An 8,459-nucleotide genomic window follows, 5' to 3' on the forward strand; every position below is an offset into this window, starting at 1 on the left:
AGTCTGAGAGACCAGAGCCTACTGTTGGTCAGCCATTTCATGAGGTTTTTGAATCTCGTATGTGGATTCCATTGTTGCATTTCATTGTTGTCTGTGTACTACTTTTTAAGTTAAATAGTTGAGCTTTCAATGTTGACACTTTATTTTGTACCTATTTATATATGTATGTATATCTTAGAAAAAAGCACTTTGATAAATTTACAAGAAATAAATATATTGTGTTTTATATTGTTTCTGCAAATTGCTGCTAACTCTGGATGGGTTCCAAATGCTGCAGCAATTCTTGTTGTAACACTTACCTGGCCGTAAAATGTAGAGTCGAGTCAATTCTCGATCTGATCAGATATAAAAGTATAATTTAGGCCAAGCTGTGCAACTTTACATTTTAACCAGGGGAGACTCTGTGGCATTTAAAAACCGTCTAGATATGTTGTACTTTTTTGCGATGCCAGTAATATTCTGCTTCCTCTGTTATATAAATTGAATCTATATCTGAAAGTTTAGGATTGCCCTTCTAAAGGAGAAAATCCTGTTGGGCAAAGAAAATGTCTGTTCCCATGACGGCATGAATCTCCAGACAAATGTCTTCTTTGGAAGAGCTTGCTCAGGTGATCCGTTCTTCCCCATTTTATTTCCAGTGGTTTGAAGAGGGAAAGGTTTGAGGAACTAGGGTGGAAGATGTACTCCTTTCACATGTGGTACTTGGTGTGGGTCATAATGATATGGGTGTTTGGAAATGTGGTGTTCCGTATTCCCACTCCAACCTGATTTCCATCACCATTAAATATAAGCTCATATTGACATCCATAATATATTTGTTTTTCCCAAATGGACACTGGAAAATTTAAATTTGTGCTCATGAATAGAGAGCGCCAATGCCATTTTCACAAAATGAATTTTTATGCCACTTAAACTGAATCTGGACAGTATTTGTTTACTAGTGTCCTGGATCGTCCTGTATTTGAATTCTTGTGGGAAGAAGCGATGGAGAGGCGTCATTCCGGCAAGCAATGCAACCCTTCGATTACTTTTTTTTAATTAAAAATTGTTTTAGGATGAAACTTTAACCTCCGTTGATTTAATTCAAATATCAACATAAGGTTAGATCACGATCCAGATATCCTTGTGAAAAAAACGTTAAACATCCTAAAGTAATTAATGTGGTTTGCAAAGTTGAATATCTGCTTTTAAATAATTTGTGAAAACGTACTATCAACCATATAGTCCTTCTCCTCCAGAATGAGAACAGAGTATTACTGCAAAATAACTAATGCTTTGACTTTCAGGATTACATTTTTACATAAAGTAGAAATGAGTGATATAGCCTTTCGGCTTGGAGCAGTCCATTTGGTAGATCATTAGAAATATTCTTTAAAACTTTGGAATGAGAAATATGGAACATTCACTTGCTGGTTCATTGATTTCGATCCAGAAAGAAAGTAATTGATGTAAAAGGTGGCCTCTTTAGTTTTTATTCGGGCTAAGGTAAACAGCTATTTGTTTTGTGAAAATGGCAAATGATCTCCTTAATTGGGCCTCTAACTAGACAGTCAAAATGAGAGGTAGTCTCAGTGGGTGCCTGCCATATTTATATCTTGTTTTGGCATCCACTGATCAATATGTCAATTTGTCATTCTACCGACCATTCATACATACTTAATTTTAGAGTATGTTGTGGTGTTTTATACTGTGCCTTACTTGTACATTCGGAAGAGAAATGCTGATTTGAATTTCCAAAGCACTTACATTTTTTGACCCTGTCAGGGAGAAATGTGGCTCTCTGATAAATATCATTATGAAGGAACATCAAATGGATCTAAATCCGAATTCTTGCTCTCTTGGGACTTTGTTTAGCAAGGTGATTGGACAAAGGCCAAGAATGGGGCCAAACACCTTGCTTAACAGAATCCTTCATGATAGTTATTTTGTACTGTATGGGTAGTCTGAGCCCAGTGTTTGCTGGTCTTGGATAATAACGTGGGTAAAAGTATTATAAGCTTAAAAAGTTAATAAATAGCCCTAATAGAACCATATATATTGCTTTTTATTGAAGAGATGCTGACTAGCATTGCCCATATGCAACTGGATGCACTCATATGCGTCTCCCTTGCTGTGATCGGTCATAAATGCAAGTCAGCATGGGATTCTTCATTAATTTGTGCATTTTCACATAGTATGGTATTTATTTGCTGTCTTTGTTCCTTTCTAGGATTTCATAGCCTTTGAACCAGTCCAGGGAAGCAAAACTCCTAAACTACATTCTAGCTAGTTGAGAATGCACTCTTTCATAGACATGCAAATGTTTCCTGCAGAACGTCACACCACCAGACAACTGTCAGCCTTTTTATTACCTACTAGTATCACATCAAAATATCACTTTTTATATCATCTTAGATTGAGTTACGGCCAAGCAAATTCAGTTTGCTTTCCACCCACAATGCGGGAGTAATTTCAAGAATTTATGAAGCTGCCATGTCACAGCAAGTATCTAAATCAAGGGTGCTAAGAGACCTAGTCCTACTACAGGTGTGCCCCTCTCTTCATTTTGAGACTTGAAACTCCAAAAAGAGGATTGCTGAAACATGACCAGTGTATAGGTAGTTATATCCAGAAGTCATATTTAACGCCTGCCTACTGGCAATAAACATTTTTTTTAAAAACCTTTTTTTATCTTGCCTTTTCCGCCTGGGCTATTGTTTTGTATTTTGATTTCCTAGAATCTTCTACTTTAAAATGTAGTACAGCAATGCATTGGTGTCAGCAATAAGCAAGGGAGTTTGGAGCACAAATGTATTGGCACAAAAGAGTGTCAGTTTTGCATTGGCATGGCCAGTGCAGAATAATATTTGAACTCTGTCCCTAGAGACAGTCATTTACATTAGTGTGATTTGACCCCCACCCCCCAGTCACGGGTCTTTCTTTTGAGTGGCGGGTGGTTAAGAGTTCCACAGCTAGTTACCGAATCCTACAGTGACTCAGAAAATTCAGTGGGTAAAAATATTGATACTTTAATGAAAAGAAAACTTAGTCCTGAACTTCTTGCTTGCTTAGAACTTAGCATGGGTTTGAAAAGGAAGTCTGGATGAGAAGCCAGAGTAAAAGTGTTCATGTTCATAGCAGGAGCATTGTGCATTAATTTAGATTCTATTAAAGTGTATTTTGAATCCACATTGCAATTGCTTAACTGAAAGTTGACACTACTGAAAGGGCAGATCTCAGTTTTTCTAGGTCAAAGTCAAAACCCACATATATAGTGAGAAAAAGACCAATGTGTACAAACATAATGCACATGTTTGACTTAGTTCAAAGGAGCTGATAGTGCCTTCGACTTCAATAGAGCCAATTGGTGTTAGAATTTTTGGAGAAGTTTTATATACCTACAGGGGAACTATTGGCAACTGCAGTGGCAAAATCTCAAGCAAATCACTCTGCATCTTTGATTGAATGACCGAAGAGTAATTTCATAATTTCAACAACAGCTGGTGCCTAAGTTAGGATGGGCCACCATACTACCCAATCATGGCTAGAACCAGGATAACATTAAGTAAAAATAAATCGCAAGTAAAAAGTATTTACCACCGAATGGCATGTTAGTATATATTTTCCCTTTCTTGTGAGATCCTAACTTATCATGAAGCCGGGTTGTACTTCTGCCAAGTTTCAAACTCTTCTGAAATATGATGCTATGACTGTGTCAAAAAACATTCAGATTTAAATTAATTCAGGTCAGATCGACTGACCTTTGGTAGTGGCTACACAGGATAATTTTCAACTATTATACCTATAATCAAATGACTTCTAGGCACCATGAGCCTTGTTCCTAAATTGCTAACATGCAGCTGGTATAAATTGGGCATTTTGAACTGCAATGAAAAGCAGCTGATCTCCAGTTTCATTTAAAGACAAGCATGACTGTACAAGAAGTGCTGCTATTTATAAAGCTTACCACTTTAAGGCCAAATTGTCTAGAATAAGAAAAATAGACGTATTTTAATGCAAACAAGCTCTACTGGTGACAAAGCTAATAGTTTTAAATAGCATTGCACATGTTCAGTAGTAAGTGTTACTTCCTAACCAAAATACCACCTGTTGTGCCTTTGCTGATTGAGAAGAGGTGAATGTCTTCTCTGAAGGCCTATACAGTTCTGCTTTACCAGATCCCACTCTTGTGTGGCATGTTTCAACAGTGTTTGGAAACTCCTATTAATATCAAATGTTTCACGCAAAGCAAATTTTTTTTCTGTACTGACCCATGGCTGCAGTTGACCGTCTCTACAGGTAAACTGTAACCCAGTTAGACAGAAGTGAGTTTCTTGTCAAAAAGAACCTTCAGTCGTTTCTGAAGAGAAAGAGTGATATTCTTTTACCATCGTGTGAATATTATAATTAGCCATATTCAATTTGCTGGTTGTGATGCCTCACCTGAATAACCCTGCACAGGTTAAAAGTAAATTCTACAATTTTATTTATTTAGTCAATCTCCGCCTGAATAATAGCATCAGTTTCGTTTAGTAGTCACTCCCAATAGTAATTTAGTTTGGGAATTCTCTGTACAGAGCAGTGTCAACCGTTTACAGACCCATAGGGTAGGTGCTTCCATGTGCCTCGTGCACACTGATCCGTTCGGGTTTTATTACCATCTTTGGCTTGCCAGTTGCCTGGCTGAATAAAATGGTCACTAAATTACAATAGGTACTGCGGGTTGGATCCCCTTATGTACTTGTATAAGGCGGATATGATTCCAGTGCTTGGCAGTAGATACATCTCTCTCTCCTTCCCTGGATTGGTACTTGGTTACAGAAATTCCATTGTATGGTAAGGAACACTTTTGTTTTTAATTCTGGATGCATTTAAATCTTGACCATTTCTGTTCAGCAGTTTAAATTTGGTTTATTTTTTTCCATTATAGAAATAAGCTGGCAGATTTTTAAGAGACAGGCGTGAATAATTCTGTTTGTGTCTGAAACAGATTAAGGGTGTCTGTAATTAATCTGTGAGGTTATGAACGTACTTCTAAAATATTGTCCTTTTTAAATTTCCTTTGAATTCATTATCATTATTCTGATGTTTGCTGTCATAAATAAAGCTGTTTGTTTCTTCACAAAACTTGAGTATGTGTTTTTGTCATCTGGTGAGTCTCAATTATATTCAGTGTCTGTACTTCTTCCTTGCAGTAAGAGTGGAGTTAGCAAATCATTAATGTCTTCAAAGGAGGCTGAATTAAAGTACAGTGACATCTGCACACAGATGATCATTAAGAGGGCACATGATGGTCACTTCATGTGCAGATCTGATTGTTCTTTGCTTAGGGTACTGAAAAAGGCAACAATTAATTGCAGACCTCCAGTAATCAAGCACACATTCCCACCATCAATTGCTTCATTATAGCTATGAAAAGCCTTGGAGCATGACGTATGAGAATAATTTGTTTGTGGGGTTGGCTATGGAAAAAATACTCCGTTTAAGTTTTGCCCCACTTGTATAACACATTTTGTTTGCAAGAACACCATCGAACACCAAAGTCACAGAAGGTGGGAAAATAGTGCAATAATAAAGAAGCAGAGCTCTACGTAGCCCTTCTTATTCCAGTGTCTTCGAGTTTGATAACAATTTAGGGGGTTTCCCAGTGTGCCATCTAAAAGGAACCAAGCTTAATCTCCATGTCCCCTGTAGACTCTAACTCTAGAGACCAAGGCTCTCCAGCATCCACGATGAAGCCTGCATCCAAACTCGTACCACACCTGAGAGTACAGGCTCTGAACTCAAGCACTGGTGACATCATCCACTGTCTTGAAAGGGCATGTTCCTCACACACACAGGACCATGCCCACAGCTATTTGCTTCAAAAGGAGCCTTAGCTATCTCCATGAACGGTAAGGATGGGCCTTAAGAAGAGAGCTATGGCTTGACCATGCCAGTCTCCTTCCAAGACCGCGCAGCAGTGTGCACCACCCACTGTGGTCGAGACCGCTCCATGTTAAGAGGTACCCTCAACACCAGAGAAATTTCAATGTTGAGATGAAGTCAAATAACCAATGGCACCAAAGTTGACTTTGAACACCACAGAGTCTTTGAAGCCCAGGAAGGACTCAAGTTCCTCACACAGACCACAACAGGAAGATAGTGATGTGTACAAATACCAATTTCAGACTTCAGACAGACGATAATATACATCAGCCCTAACACAGACCATATTATTAACTATCCACCTTACATTTCACAGTCCACACACAAAAAATGCAGGCTCACTTCTGGGAAGGCCATTTCTGAAGAACCCCCTCCACTGCTGGCCTCCTTGAAGTATGTTTAGTCTGACGACTCATCTATAGAGCCAGACCCTGTGAAGTCTTTTCTGCCTGCTGACTCCTCTGCATACCAAGTAGCCCTAGAGCTACATGTGGATAAGAATGATGATTTCCTCATAACTCTTTACAAAACGAAAAAAAGGTAACCAGTGGTGCCCATTCTAATAGCCATGCTTAAGTGCTCAGTGGAGAACTTTGAGGAACTAGTTAAAGTTGATGTTGGGTGGAGAAGACATTAAAACCTGTTCCCCAGATTGTTCGTTTGAGAATCTATGCCTTGAAATTGCGAAGGGGTATACATGCACAGAAAAAGGGCACTCATACAAGGACCAGAAGAGACTCCTTCCCATAACAAGGAAAGCAAGGTAACTGATGCTGCTGAAATCCAGTGGATCAGGGAGTGGTGACAAAGTAGCATAAATAATGGTCGTTCTTGACTTCTTAAAAAAAAAAAAATTCTCTATTGAGTTCAGTGAAAAAATCTTGGGTGCACTCAAACCTTATAACAATATCAGCACAAAAAAATGTATGTTTTGAATTAAAATTAGGTCAAGCAACTGAACTGATGAGGCTCAAACCACACTTTTGCAGAGTGAATCATTTTCTGGATTCACATGCTGTGCATTATTCCGCCATCTATTGATTTGGTCCGAAATTGTCTTCTTCTTTTTCTTGTTTTGGTCGCTGTCGACCACCATTTGGTGCCAGGTACATACCCAGTGTGATGTCAGACGTTATCCTGGAGGTCGACGTGCGTGGTGGCCATCTTCAGATTCTTTTTTCTGCCATTGTGTTTGGAAGCAAGACGGAAAGCTCCGAAGAAAGATTTGATTTTTCCCCAAAAACATTTTTTTCAAAAAGAAGATGGCCAAGAAATATCATCGACCTCATAACCAAAGGCAGGAGCAGAGCTTCGGTTTAACACTAGAGGACCACTCTGCTCCACAAATGGCAAGGCAGGGGTCATGGAGAATACTCCCTTCAAGTTCTGCTCAAGTGCCACCACAAGTACGTTCAACGCGACACACACGACTTCTGCAACCTTTGCCTGCCAGAAGATCATCAGGACAAGGACTGTTAGGCCTGCGCAGCGTTCCTGCCGAAGACACTGAGGACAGGCTGAAATCAAAGACAGGCCCCCTACGCCGCAATGTCGCAGACAACAAAGAAAACTTCCCTGGGAGACCTAGGTTTCTCTAGCAACGAGGAAGAACATGGAGCGCCAGCAGAGTCGACGCACGAGGGATCGGACGTCGAGATCCTACAGGAAGGGCCTCAAACATAAGGCTCACAAGGCAGCCCCGACGCCGAGCAAGAAGGTGATCGATTGTCAGCCGCGATTAAAGGAACCCCATGGAACCCAACCCAAGGTTACCAAGGAGGGAAAATTGGCGAAAACTCCAAAGCAAAGGGTCGACGCCGAACCCGCAAAAAAAGGTACAACACCGCCGAAGACTAACTTTGACGTCGGGAAGAAACGAAAATCTACGGCCTCCGACGCTGAGAGGGCTCTCGAGGTCGAAAGGAAAAGACTCGAGGAGGAAATGACAACGCTCCTACAAAAGAAAAAGGACTCAAACGCTGTCGACTTAGAGAACGTCGACACTGAAGAGGCAGAAGACGCAGAGGGAGAAGAAGGAATCTTGGACTCCCCTCCAACCGCTGAACCTCGAGGCGAAGAACCCGAGGACTTTGGAGACATACCTGAAGAAGAGGTAAACTCCGAACTTTCGAGGATACATGGAACGACCGACACTGAGAGCCCAGAAGACGAAATTTGCAGTTACCCGTCGAAAGCTTCACCTCCAAATGCCATAGCTTTCTATAATGACATTGTAAAAAGGGCAGCAAATCAATTTGGCGTTCCCTTAGAGGAAAAAAAAAGGGGACATGTTTCTTGCTAGAAATCCTGGCACCAGCTATAAAAGGAACACAATACCTTCCTATGCTGCCCAGTATTCTGGATCAAGGCAAAGAAGCCTTCAAGGAACTAGCCTCAAACAAGGGGGTAACCCCCAGAGTAGAGAAACTATAAACCCTCCTCAAAGGACCCTAAATATGTTCAGGGAAGTGCAGTACCTGACTCAATTATTGTCACCACAGCCAGGAGGAGAGCAAATTGCAGTCACCGGGCCTCCACCAGAAAAAAAGTAA

This window comes from Triturus cristatus, chromosome 7 (assembly GCF_964204655.1).
Source record: "Triturus cristatus chromosome 7, aTriCri1.1, whole genome shotgun sequence".
Classification (NCBI taxonomy): domain Eukaryota; kingdom Metazoa; phylum Chordata; class Amphibia; order Caudata; family Salamandridae; genus Triturus; species Triturus cristatus.